The 14,509-nt window shown below is 42.6% G+C and overlaps 1 protein-coding gene across 1 annotated transcript in view; it reads right to left on the minus strand.

Moving 5' to 3' along the window:
- LOC115730158 (tRNA-specific adenosine deaminase TAD2-like) overlaps positions 1–14,509 on the minus strand; it is a 350,880-nt gene that overhangs the window by 156,222 nt on the left and 180,149 nt on the right. The window lies entirely within an intron of this gene.

Below are 14,509 nucleotides of genomic sequence, written 5' to 3' on the forward strand. Positions count from 1 at the left end.
CCGACCCAAAGTCCGACCGGCCGTCCGAACAGGTTCGGCATGATAAATTTTGCAAATTTTTGAAATTAATCCAAATTTACTGGGAATTTTTGCAATTAAACCTCAAAATTGGACTTAGGACCCTGAATATTATCTAAAAAAGTGGTTTTTCCCAAAAGATCTTGTCAATTTCAACAAAAACCCCAAATTTTCATAAATGCCCAAATTAGGGAAATGTTCAATTGAGTGTCAATTCGACCAAATTGGACTATGAAACCTATGCCAATTGATTTGAAATGTATGAAAACATAGGGGTACAGTCCAATTGTATCAAGATAGTCCCTCAATTAAAAGTAATTTCGAAAATTGGCCAATTGAGGGACTAAATTGCAAATAATTTGGGGATTTGGGCTAATTCGTGCAATTGGCGCAATTGAGGGTGTAATTGATCAAATTGAAGTTCAAAGGGACTGCAATTGAATGTCTAGACCTAAAATGTGCAAAATTTACAAATAAAAAGACTCAATTGGTATTTTTTATGCAAATTCAACCTTAGGCGTTATGAAGAAACACCTAAAATTGAACTCAATTTTTGATTTTTCTTGAGGTCAATATTAAAAGGGAATTAAAATAAAAATATTGGATATTTTTGTGTATTTTTGTGACCTGGAAAAGTATTTTTTATGAATTTTCAAGTATTTTCCTATTTTCCTAAAATATTAAAAAAAGCGAAAAATATGAAAAATTATTTTTTGTTCCAAATTGGTTCCTTGTGCTTGGCCAAGGCTTCCAATGTCGATTTTTTAATTTTTTGATTTTTTATGAATTTTTAATGAATTTTGGAAAATAAAACTAAAGGAAAATTGACTAAAAATTCGAGTGTCAACTGAAGTCTATTATCCTTGGCTGGTGGTTCTCTTTTAAGCCTTGGAGGTGAACTTCGTTGATCCCGATCTTATTCTTTGGCTGGTGGTGTGTCCTTTAAGCCTTGAACAGATTGTTTTCAACCTTGCACTTAGCATATATCAGCCCGTAACCATCCCCACACACTTTGATCTTCTACATTTCCATCCACAATCACTCAAAACACACTTGCCCTTCCTCGCAACCGCAATACATGTTTTGGAAACTCGATTAAATTCGTGCAGCCATCAGGTTGCAAGTGTGTGATGTTTGGTTACTTGTAGATGTTACACAGAAGACTTACCAAATTTTGGCAATCCATTAAATACATTGTCTCCAAAGAGAAGATTTTTTTTTATTGATGTAGGATGTCTTTTGACAGTGGTCCTTTGTAAAAAATATTTTCCAGACATTTGAGTTTACGTGGAATATCAGTGAACTTCTCAAACTTTGTGCACCATGCAAGATCGAGAGTTCGAAGATTTTCTGACATGAGCACATTTGGAAAAATGCTAAGTTCAAAGCACCCCATTTATTCAATACCTGTATCTTGTCATGATATGCGATGGACTCATGGGCTTCAACTAAGCTTTTGCAATTATGCATATCCAATTCCTCAAGATTTGGAGTACACAAGAGGGCAGGCATGCGAACCAACGACTCGCAGTAACATATATTAACGTATTCAAATGCTGGAAGTCCCGCAAAAACAACGAAACCGACTTTGATAAAGGTTCTGAAAGGGGGAAAACAGGGCGATTCTATGATGATGTTGCTTCCTTACATTTAAACTGTGGAATTCCCGTTTGAGAATATGTTGCGACTGAAGCATATTTGGTACTGATCTCTCAAGAAATTATCATACTTTAAGTATATGTATAGTGGCACATTTTGGAAAATCAGCAATAACTCATATCATTTTACATTTTAGATGTATATACATATACAAATACAAAAAAAATCACAAATAAAATTGTGTTAGCAATTGTTATGAAAATTAGAATAAATACCATTAAAAATCCCAAGTTAGAGTCCAGATTTACTCCGAAGTAAATTCATCGCACAAAAATCCTAGACTAGTACAAAATGACACATTTACTTTAAATTAATTTTGGTCTAGCAAAAAGTCATGAACCATTACACCTCACATAGATATAACCTTCATCAGTAGACTAAAAGTAGTTTGAAATAAAACTATATCGCGCGTCATGCATGTGGCATTCACAAAATTCAAGTGAAGTGTTGTGTGGCGAGCATGCGAGTGTAGGCTATGTAACAAAAACATGCCATGTCTCATGCCATATAACAATCGTAGAAGTATAGCGAAGTGCCACATGGCAAGTGCGTACGCGAGGCAACAAAATGAAATGCCATGCAACATGGATAGGAGTGAACACTTTGTTGGATTCTAGATTCGGGCTTTAACTATATGTAATAGATGAATGTCAAGAATATATGTTCTATCATAATAAAATTTCCAAAAATCTCAATAAAATTTAAAATATGTTAAAATTTTGCAAAGACAATGGAACCAACTTTGGAAAACATTCGGAAGAAAACACAAATTCATATATTTAATCCAAAAGGGTTATGTAGGTATATCCTTACCTTATATTGATTTGGCGCCTTTGGGATATTGCTCCGGCCCACATCAAGTCCCACTTTTATAATATTTTTGGAGCGGAGGAAAATTCTGGAATCCTAGAAACACATTCAGCCCATTGAAACCATCTTGGTTTCTTAGGAAGGCATATAGGACCTTGGAAAGAATTATGCACATTGCATAAAATGAGCAATCTCAACCTTCTCATTTTGGTAAAAGCATCGGGACTGATACATATCTCTATCGACTCGGGTGGCTCCAAAACTATGGCTTTTATAGAACAATCTCCCTGTATAGACAAGACTATTTAGATTATGCATGTTCAGTAATTAGAGTTAAAGATAAGGAGCAGAATTTTGACGATATTTGGAAGTCTTACCATGTTGTCTAACAAAACATCGAGAACATCGTCATACATCCATAGTCTGCTGCGTCTTTTGGGCTCATCATAGTTTGGTGCGTCTTCTGGGCTCATCACATTCTTGGTTCACAATATCTTTAACCATCAACTGAATCAAGTCATGCATTTGCAAGTTTTCGTGCTCAATTCTTATCAAGGATCTCTCAATGAGAACTTGTAACCATATCACTACTTTAAAATCACAACTGTTGAGCACTTTCTTTACCTACTCACTATGTCACGACCCGAACCTTACAAACCGTCGACATCCTACTTGGCCTCGCTTGCGTACGGTTCTCCAGGATCCTCAGGTCAACAAAATTAAACAACACATGCGGAAGCAACAACAATCCCTATACAGAAAACCAACAAAACTACGATAACTTGGGATGGTAAAAACACACATATGTACATATATACATAGTTGTTACAAATCATCAAACCTAAGGCTTCGGGGGCCCTTGTACAAGCCCGTGACCACCTATATCAAAAGACACGTGGTCGAAGCCCGCTACACTACCAAAATACAACACTCCACAAAAGCCGAGAGGCCGACTATCCTAAGCCTCATCCTCGCTATTTCAGGCGACTACTTAGCGTCCGAAGGCTCCGCAACCTCTCCGTCTTCTTCAAGTGCCACGACCTCTGGATTGGGCTCCATGTCATCGGGACCAGTATCCGGGTACTCTACAACGCCATCCGGAGGGGGAGTACTAGTAGGGTCCCACTCCCCAACACCGTCATAGGGAATGTCGAAGCCGGTCGGTGGTCCCACTGTCAAGTCCCCATAGCGGTACGTCCATGCTTCGTATGTATGGGTCTTCCAAAAGGGTTATCCGGTGTCCACCCAAATAGTAGTAATATGCCTATAGTACATCTTGTCCTCTCTTACCGGGTACTCTGTCACCACGGTTTCCATGTCCCGCGGGATCCCGAACCTTTGAGGCGGGTCATTCATGGCTGAGGCGGATGGTCCGAAAAACAACAAACCCACGACGGGGTGAGATAAAATCTCGGTAGGAAAATCTCTAACCCTAGATCAGGTCGCTAGTGCCTCCAGACACAACCTAGGCGAGCAACAATTTCCAACAACTCTTTCTTTCTTACCCAAAAAATTTCACAATTAATTCCAGAAAATTCCATTCTTTCTCCAAAAATTCTCACACCTTCTCAAATATTCTACGTTACTACCGTCTCGGCATTCCACGCCTTAGTCCGACAATAAAATATTCTACGTACTCCGGGGCCCATTTTTAATACATCCGGCCATAATATAAATATCCACATTACCCCGAAAAATTTCTACGTTACTCCGAAAATATTCCACGCTACTCCAGAATATTCCACGTTACTCCGAAGATATTCCACGTCACTCTAGAATATTCCACGTTACTCCAAAAATATTCCACGTCACTCCAGAATATTCCACGTCACTCCACCGCCATCATAAGTTCATGAAATTGAGCCTCGGACCTTTATGGAACACGGCTCTATATATACATAACAGGGTCTTAGACACATAGGAATACGACGCACGGATCTCGGTCTCGGACATATAGGAACACGATCGGATCAAGTCTCGGACAATTAGTCGAACATGACTCACTTTGGTCTTGGACGACTTAATTGAACACGACTTTCTTGCTTTCTCGGTCTCGGACAATCAGACGAATACGGCTCACTTTGGCCTCAGACGACTTGATTGAATACGTCTCTCACATTTCCTCGGTCTCGGACAATCAGACAAATACGGCTCACTTTGGCCTCGGACGACTTGATTGAATACGACCCTTACATTTCCTCGGTCTCGGACAATCGGACGAATACGGCTCACTTTGGCCTCAGACGACTTGATTGAATACGACCCTTCTCATTTTCTCGGAATAGATCGGGACCACGTGATTCACTCACGTTAGAGAATTAATAATTCGGGATCACCCGATTAATTCACACTAATCCAAATATTAATTCGGACTACCCGATCAATTAATACTACCATAGTATCCAATACATGCCAAGCGACCATATTATGCTAACGTAGCAATATATAAATAATGTACGATTAAAAATTATACTAACGTGAGAATTTATCGGGGCCGAGCAATAATAATTTTCTAACGTGCAATTAATTCATGACTAAAGTACTAAACTATAATAATGCCATATTTAATTAGCACCATGGCATAACAACATTTTGTCACATAAAAAGTAACTATAGTTAAAGTATAATCTAACCATGGTTCAAAAATTAACTAGAGTCAATAACTAACCTCACCATGATTAAATAATAGCATAAAGTAACTCTAGTTAAGCATAAAGTAACCATGGTCCAACTTTGACCAAACAATTATTCTCTTGACTTCACTATTCATGCAAGAACACATTTCTCTCTCCTCCCTTCATTTGCATTTTCGGCCAACTCCATGAACTAGCACAAAACCAACCCATTTTTCACCAAAAATCACTCAATCTATAGTCTATTAGCAACCTAGATACCTAATCTAAGGTTAGGGAGCAACTTACCACTATTTTAACAAGTTTTTCGGGGAGAAAACGGGTGGAGAATCTTGGTTCCAACCGGCGGCTCCGGCGACTCCTCATGACCGGCCTTAAAGGTTCGGGATCCGCGGGGACATGGAAACCGTGGTGACAGAGTACCCGGTAGGAGAGGACAAGGTGTACTATAGGCATATTACTACTATTTGGGTGGACACCGGATAACCCTTTTGGAAGACCCATACGTACGAAGCATGGACGTACCGCTATGGGGACTTGACGGTGGGACCACCGACCGGCTTCGACATTCCCTATGACGGTGTTGGGGTGTGGGACCCTACTAGTACTCCCCCTCCGGATGGCGTTGTAGAGTACCCGGATACTGGTCCCGATGACGTGGAGCCCAATCCGCAGGTCGTGGCACTTGAAGAAGACGGAGAAGTTGTGGAGCCTTCGGACGCTAAGTAGTCCTCTGAAATAGCGAGGATGAGGCTTAGGATAGTCGGCCTCTCGGCTTTTGTGGAGTGTTGTATTTTGGTAGTGTAGCGGGCTTCGACCACGTGTCTTTTGATATAGGTGGTCGGGGGCTTGTACGGTGGCCCCTGAAGCCTTAGGTTTGTGAGTTTGTAACAACTATGTATATATGTACATATGTGTGTTTTTACCATCCCAAGTTATCGTAGTTTTGTTGGTTTTCCGTATGGGGATTGTTGTTGCTTCCGCATGTGTTGTTTAATTTTGTTGGCCTGAGGATCCTGGAGAATTGTACGAAAGCAAGGCCAAGTGGGATGTCGATGGTTTGTAAGGTTCGGGTCGTGACATCCCCGTTTGGAGTGGTATCAGAGCCGACCTCCGACCGCATGTGGGGCCGCAACGGGCGCTCGCTGGTGCCGCCGAGGGCACAGTGGGGACGCTGTGCCGCTAAGGGGGGATTGTGTGACATCCCTAGTCCCACATTGCCTAGGAGGAGGTCTTGGGAAGCCTTTATAAGGCTTGGGTGCCCTTAGACTTGCAAGACGCGTTTTTCGGGCGTTGTATGGGCGACGCTCGGAGGAACAAAACCGTGAGGACTGTGTGTCCAAAGCGAACAATATCTTGCAAAGTGGCACAGTGAAAGCGCGTGGGGCCCAAGGCCGTTACACACTATCACCCTTAAAGAAGTAGGCAATGCGGAGAAAAATCTCCTTCTCATTTGCGTCTAGTCCGTCATAACTTACCTTGAGCACATCATTGATGTCCCTACTACGAGCTATAGGAATTCCTCGAGATTTGGAGTACATGAGAGGTCGGGCATGCGAACCAACGACTCGCAACAACTGAAATTAACATATTTCAAATGTTGGAAGTCTTGCAAAAACAGCGAAACCGACTTTGATCAACGTTCTGAAAGGGGAAAAAATGGGATGATTTTTATGATAATGTTGCTTCCTTACATTTAAAATGTGGAATTCCCATTTGAGAATATGTTGCTATTGAAGCATATTCTACTCTGATCTTTCAAGAAATTATCATATTTTAGGTGTATGTATATTCATACATTTTGGCAAATCGTAGATAACTCTTATCATTTTACATTTTAGAATTTATATACATATCTTGTCACGCCCCGATCCTCGAGCATGCAGTATCCCCGCCAATTCATCCCTCGGGTCATAAATGATAGCGCCCTAGGCACGCTACCAACCTACAATACCTTACTACGCATGCGGCAACGTATAACACTCCCAAACAATATCATATCACAACGATAGAAAAGCAGGAAACGTGTTAACGTAAAAACATCATTTTGTTGACAGACTTGTCTTATCCAATTAAAGCAATATACTATTTAGCTCCATACTTCGGAACAGGTAGGGTCCACTCATATCTACTCCAGGTAAGGGGCTACGTCAACATAGCCCTCGGCGTTAATTTCAACGGAACCCTAAACTCCATCATTTCGGACTTCAAAAAGGCTAACTACGACGGGTAAGAAATAAATCCCGGTGAGTCAACGCCCAAGCCTGGCTAAGGTCGTTGATTCGTTCAAGACGTCTTATCAATCAATCATATCTTACAGTACATATATCTCAACCACATGCAACTTACCCGTCAGGAAGCCACACAAAATATAAGGACAGCTTGATACGATAGTCACACCAATTTAACTCATTAGCAAAATATCATACAGATATCAATCCAGAGAATACCACACACGGTTCGATCGACATAATTAAGGCCATTTAGTTAGGAACACTAGTCAGTAGGTGCCAATGCTCTAATCAATCAATGCTCTTTTTGGCAAGATAAGCCATCGTTCCATTTCTTTCGGTCATGGCAACCAATCGTCTCCCTGGTACCCTTGGGACGGACAAGTCTGATATCGTCCCCTAGTACCCCGGGACCGATGATCATAATTCCCCTTGTGGCCCCGGGACGGATATAATAGGTATACTAGATATCGCCTCTTGGTACCCCCGGGCCGACGATAATGATCCCCCTGGTACTCCCAAGACGGATTCATTAAATATATTAGGTATCGTCCCCTGGTACCCCTAGGCCGACGATGACCATCATATGGCCACACAAGTACGCCGATCAATCAAGCCGGTTTATCAACTTTCCTTATAAGTGGAGGCTCGCACAGGCGTGCACAAAGACTCGACCCAAGGCCATTTTCATGTCAATACATGCAATTGATACCAAATATAGTCATACGAATGCACAAAATCATGCACTAAACTCTGCATGCATCACGAGGAAAATTTACCTCCAGATTGAATATCCAATGCATCAATGGCCAATCAAAGCATTCACTCAGGCAATCGATATAGATGATCGATTTAAGCAATCCAATCAATTTAATCATGAATATTTGATTGAATTATGCACATTTAAACTCAATTCAAGAGACAAATTAATATTAACCGATTCGATTAGTCAATCGATCGTACGCTCGTCTCTAGTCTATCGCTCGCTCCCTATTAAGTAATAACAAAAATTCAATCAATCAATCTCATCCAATTAGCCATAGAATCCTAACTAATTAGACTACCTTAACCAATTAGGGCCATTGAACTTAAACCAAATTTCTAACTTAAACCGTCCCTAATCGAGCTACTCAAATACCTAATAATTTAAACAAACTAATTCGAACATAATTAGCAATCTAACCAAGGATTAGACGTCAACTCACAATCAATTGCTCAAGGCGAGAGTGGCGGCGATCCTTGAAAATCTTTAGGCGCGGTACGGACTTAACGAATCACGGCCCAAAATCTCGAACAATTGGGCCACGAGCTCAAGACACGGGCCCGGCCACACATGCACACTTTCTCGGACACGACCCGGCACACGGCCCGGGCTCTCGGCCAAATTTCCTAAACGCGGCCTAGGACAAACCAGGACACGACCCAAGGCCAAAATGGGCCACGGCCTAGCTTGTAGGCTCACGGACCAAGCCCTAATAGGGCATGGCCAAAATAGAGCGGGATAGAATAGGGGATGTCGGTGGGGACCGAGGCGGATTGTTTAGGGGTTCCAGGGTAGATGATGCGAGGCCGACGGCTTGGGAAAGTATCGAGGTAGCTAGAGGTGGCCGATGGTGGCAGAACCGGGCGGAGGAGTTGCCGGAGCAGCGGTGATACAAAAGTAGAAGCAGGTTGAGCGGAATAGGGGAAACATGGCTGTTTTGGGGCTATGGTGGTTGTTTCGAGGTATGATGGGCGGTGGATGGCTTCGAGATTGGTGGTGGAAGTGTGAAGAGATGTCAGAGGACGAGTGGGTGGCTGCGGGTAGCTTGCGGTGGCCAGAGGGAGCTCGGGCCGTAGCAAACAGAAGCTGCAGAGGGCGAAAAATAGGGGAGGCTGGGTAGAGCAAGCTGGCCGGGGCTGTTACGGGGCTCCAGCGGTGTCGGGGCTTCGTGGGGCTACTAGTGGTGGCTCAAGTTGGTCGAAGATGGTCTGATGGATGTTGTGGTGGCTGGAGGGAGCTGTAGAAGAGGCGGGACAGTAGTAGAACAAGGCTCGGACGTGAAACAGGAAAGGGCGATCTTCGGACTGCTGTCCGGGGTTTTATGGTGGCATATAGCGGTGGTGGTGGCCTGAGGTGGTGGAGGGAACGACGACGTAAAAGGAGTGAATGGGTGGGAGGGTGGTGTGTGTTCGTTGATGGCTGGCTTTCACAAAAAAGAAGAAAAAAATGAAAGGAAGGGGGTTGTTGTTCACAAAGCAGAGAAGGGAGAGAGAATATGGCGGTGGGGGAGAAAAAAGAGAGAGAGAAGAGTCCATAAATAATGATTTACTTTATCTTGAAGCTTATCAAAATCTTAGGGGTGATTTGGTAATTTCGTATTTTGGCCTGGGGCAATTTGTTCACTTTGTAACTTAGGGCGGTTCGCACGTTGAATTTTCGGGGCGTTACATATACAAATAGAAAAAAGGTCATAAATAAAATTGTGTTAACAATTGGTATGAAAATTAGAATAAATACCATTAAAAATCCCAAACTAGAGTGCAAATTTACTCCGAAGTAATTCCATCTCACAAAAATCCAAGACTAGTACTAAAATTTCACATTTACTCCAAACTAATTTTCATCAAGCAAAATGTCCAAAACCATTACAGCTCGCCCAAATATATCCTTCATTAGTAGACTAAAATTAGTTTCAAATAAAATTGAATTGCGCGTCATGCATGTCGCAATCACAAATTCAAGTGAAGTGTCATATGGCAAGCATGCGAATGTAGGCCAAGTAGCAAAACTATGCCACATGTGATGCCATATAACAATATAGAAGTATCTTGAAGTGCCACACGGCAAGCGCGAATACGAGTCACGTAACAAAATGACGTGCCCTGTAGCATGGACGGGAGTAAACACTTTGTCAAATTCCGGCTTTAACTATATAAAATAGATGAATGCCGAGAATATATGTTCTGTCATAATAAAATTTCCAAAAATCTTAGTAAAATTATGCAAATACAATGAAAATAACTATGAAAAACATTCGGAAGAAATCACAAATTTCACATATATTAAGACCAAAAGGCTACGTAGGTATATGTTCAACTTATATTGATTTGGCACTACTTGGATATGGTTTCGGCGCATATCAAGTCCCTCTAATTTCTTTGGAACAGAGGAAAATTGTCATGCCCCGAACCTAGTAGGCACGCGAACATCCCACCAAGCCGTTTGACTTTCTTTAGTCTCCTAGAATCCCTCACCCATCAAGTTTTAACTTCATACAAATGAATTGAACTTGAGGAAGTGAGCAAACAACTCCTTTTCATTAATCATCAATAATGACTTAGGACGAAGGATGGTACCTCTCTTAGTATTCACCAAAGCGGCTACATAGTCAAAGCATACAATACAAAATTATCAATTTCTTAAGGCTACAAAGGGTTACATCCGAATAGAGCTTAATATCTAAGTCCTCTCAAAGACGCCTTCCTACGTCACTCCATGGCAACCACATGATCCATCACTTAGGACCCGAAAATGTTGATCCCACGACGGGGTGAGATTTACATCTAGTAAGCTAACCTTAAATCTAGACCAGGCAGCTAGTACCTCCAAAGAAATTATTATCTATTTTATTTTTATAATAAACCACAAAATAAAGCATGTAGCATGAAACAGCAACACATGTCAACGCATGGCATAACAATCACAGTTTCAAAGGCATAGCTTATCGGATGACCAAGCTTTATGTGTTAGCATGAAAACAATTTCATATATCATAGTTTAATTCTCATTTTACCATAATTTCTCAACTCGGTGAATTGGCCCGCGTAAATACGCCTCGGGCTTACCATTCAATCTCAATTCCAAAGCCGGGCCCGCGTATTATCACGCTTCAGGCTATAATAATTTCTAGGACCCGCATTTCAATGCATCAAGTTCCCAATGCTATCTCAATGGCCCGTGTCGACACGCATCAAACTTACCTTGCATGACCAAGACTCGGGGTATAACTTCTCCCCGCATGGCACAAGTCCCAAGGTAAACTCGTCCTCGCATGACCAAGTCCCAAGGTAAACTCGTCCCCGCATGGCCAAGTCCCGGGGTTTCACATATCTCGTTTCCTTTCTCCCAGCATGGCACAAGCCCCGGGGTAAACTCGTCCCCGCATGGCCAAGTCCCAAGGTTTCACATATCTCGTTTCCATCCACTAGCCAATTCATGTTATGTCTCTCATTATCAAGGGCTCACGAGCCGTTCTTATCTTTCCACAAACTTCATGATCGAGTATATCAAACTCAAGCAATCAACAATGCTATTAACATGAGAAACACCATGGCCAAACACTTTCATTACATGGCAAACAGTTTACACATTAAGGCAATCAAATATCATATGATCATGAAAACACAATTTCACTCTAAATTAAACACACATTGTTCAACAACAATAAACCACATTGGACCTTGCTCATTGTAAGTACATTTACCTTGTAAAATCCATCAATTGAAGGTCAAATTCCTCCATTAGTACCTTAACTTCCTAATAAAGGGTTATGGGTCACTTACTAAACAAATTGGACTAGCTCCATCCACCAAATGAAACCTCAAGGTCCAACTTCAATTCTGTCCAAAAATAGGGCAGTATACGGTTTGAGTTCAATTGCACAAATCAGCCATGAAACCACTTCTAAACTCCAATCCAACTTGTGTACTCCACAATAAAACATTATACTATATCCTAAGGTGTCTTATCAAGAATTTCAAAGCCAATCGACACCTTAAATAGCCTCTAACAGCTTCAACCCGAACAGGGTAACGCCTAATCAGAAACTGTTCTTGCAACAACCAAATTAAATCAACAATTAAACTTCCTCTAAACTTAAAATTATCCCATAATCTTCTTGCTAACCTCTCAATCTATCATTATAGAGGTCTCATCGAAAATTTGAAGTCAAAATGACACCTTTAATGTCACACCCCGACTCTCGAGCCCGTGACATCCCTACCAAATCGCCACGAGGTCACGAAGGATAACGTCCCGGGCGCGGTATCGACCTATCAACTATATACGCATACGGAAACGATTTACTCCCGGACAACATATAAACAAACAGGGATAGCATAGCAGGAGATACATACCAAGACAGATAATCAAAAATAGCATACGTAGTTACAAGACAGCAGATGAGTCTTAACCCTACCGAGCTACAGAAATATATACAACCCCATACTTCGGGGTGGCTCACTAAGACCTCAAAAGGTTACTAGGTCGGATAAGGTTAACTTCTCATCTACTCCAAAAGACTACTCTCATAACCTGGCCTTGGTATCCATAAAGCTCCATCACTTGGGACACGAAAATGGTTCCCACAACGGGGTGAGATATAAATCTCGGTGAATCAAGCCCAAACTCGGTTAGGACACTAATTCACCTAAAACATCCTAACCACGAGAATTATAACACCACGATATAACTATATATCCAACAATCATATCACATGGCAATAACCACCCATATGCATACTTACCAGCCTTCAGCCACACATAATGTAATGCTTGACTCCACTCAACGGCCACATCGGACAACCAACCGAACACGCATCACACTCACAAGTATGCACTAGACACCACACAAGTCCATTTATTAACGATGATCGCGCTCATGGCGCCATAATGATGAAGATCCACGCGAATGGCGTGATCGACTCTCACAATTAATGCGATCCCGCATTCTTTCGGCAGAACCAGGCTACGTTCCTTTTCCCTCTTGGTAACGGCTACTACAAGCGGTATATCCAGTGCACCCTGCACGGCACGGCAAGTAGGCATCCCTACACGGGGCTTCGGTCCATCACAAGCTGCGACCGGCATTTGATAATCCCTTAAAATCGTACGTACCATACGGGGCATAAATTATCGTGCTTCCGGCAAGTCGTGTGGTTCCATAAAAATGGTACGGTGTGTACTATGTGTACAAGACGAACTTGCCAGGAAAACCCATCATCGTTCCTTCATATGACCATACAGCACACCCGACACATCAATCAATTTATTCTCTTTGATTTAGGCCGGATGCTCACACAAGCATGCTCAAAGACTCGGTCCCAAGGCCATTTTCATTCTAAAATATTTCTTTGATCTTGCACACGGTCATATGCATATGCAGACTACCAAATAGACACCGCAAAGATACAGAGAACAATTAATTCCCAAGTGGATGCCAATTCACTCAACGAGCATCCAGGATACTTAAATCAACATTTCAACATGGCGATCCACCCAAACAAAGTCATCAATTCAACACGAATAAACCAATTCGATTAGGCCACATAAGGGCTCAATTTCGTGCCAGAGTCATTAATTAGCCAATTTGATTTAAAATCGCCAATCGATCGCTCGTCCTTAACCTATTGCTCGCTCGCGATCAAATCACAACATACGATCAAATTCGTCTAACACCAATTAGCCACAAACAATTCCAACCATAATCAAATCTACCTAAATTCCTTACCAACTAGATAACTAATCCTAGGCGCAATTAGCGCCCTACCCAAGGATTAGGGTCAACTCACCAAAAACGGTGGTCGAGGTCGGGTCGGACACGATTTTCGAGGCCGGGGTCGAAATCACTATTCACACCGGAAAACACTGTTCACACCGGAAAATACCGTTCACCGGCGGCACTGTTCGGCGACACTGTTCATAGCCAAAATAGTAACGAGTTTGGTAGTGAAATCATTGCAAATGGCAGCAGCTCGGCGATTGGAGGTCCGGCGAACAGCGGAGGCTAGAAAAATAGAATCAACATAGGTAAAAACGGGGGCAACCGGGGCTAAATCGAGGGGAAAACAATCTCACGGATCGAGGCGAGGCTGGGGAAGGCTAGGGGACTCACCTACTGGTCGAGGACGACCTTCGGGACCAGCTGGGGGCGGCGGACGGAAGCGGCGGAACAGCGGCTGTACAAACCGTGCAGAAAATAGAGGAAAAGCGGGCAGAACCGGGGAGGTCCGATTGAGGCTCAAATCGGGCTCTACGGGCGGCGGTCGGCCACCACAAGCTCCAAGGGATGGGATGGGACTCTAAGGAGGTCGTTGGTGGCGGTGGTGAGCGGCGGAAGGCGGCGGAGACGGCCGGAACAACGGCTGCAACTCAAGCAACGGAAACAGGGCGGGCGGG

Source organism: Rhodamnia argentea, chromosome 3, assembly GCF_020921035.1.
Source record: "Rhodamnia argentea isolate NSW1041297 chromosome 3, ASM2092103v1, whole genome shotgun sequence".
NCBI lineage: Eukaryota > Viridiplantae > Streptophyta > Magnoliopsida > Myrtales > Myrtaceae > Rhodamnia > Rhodamnia argentea.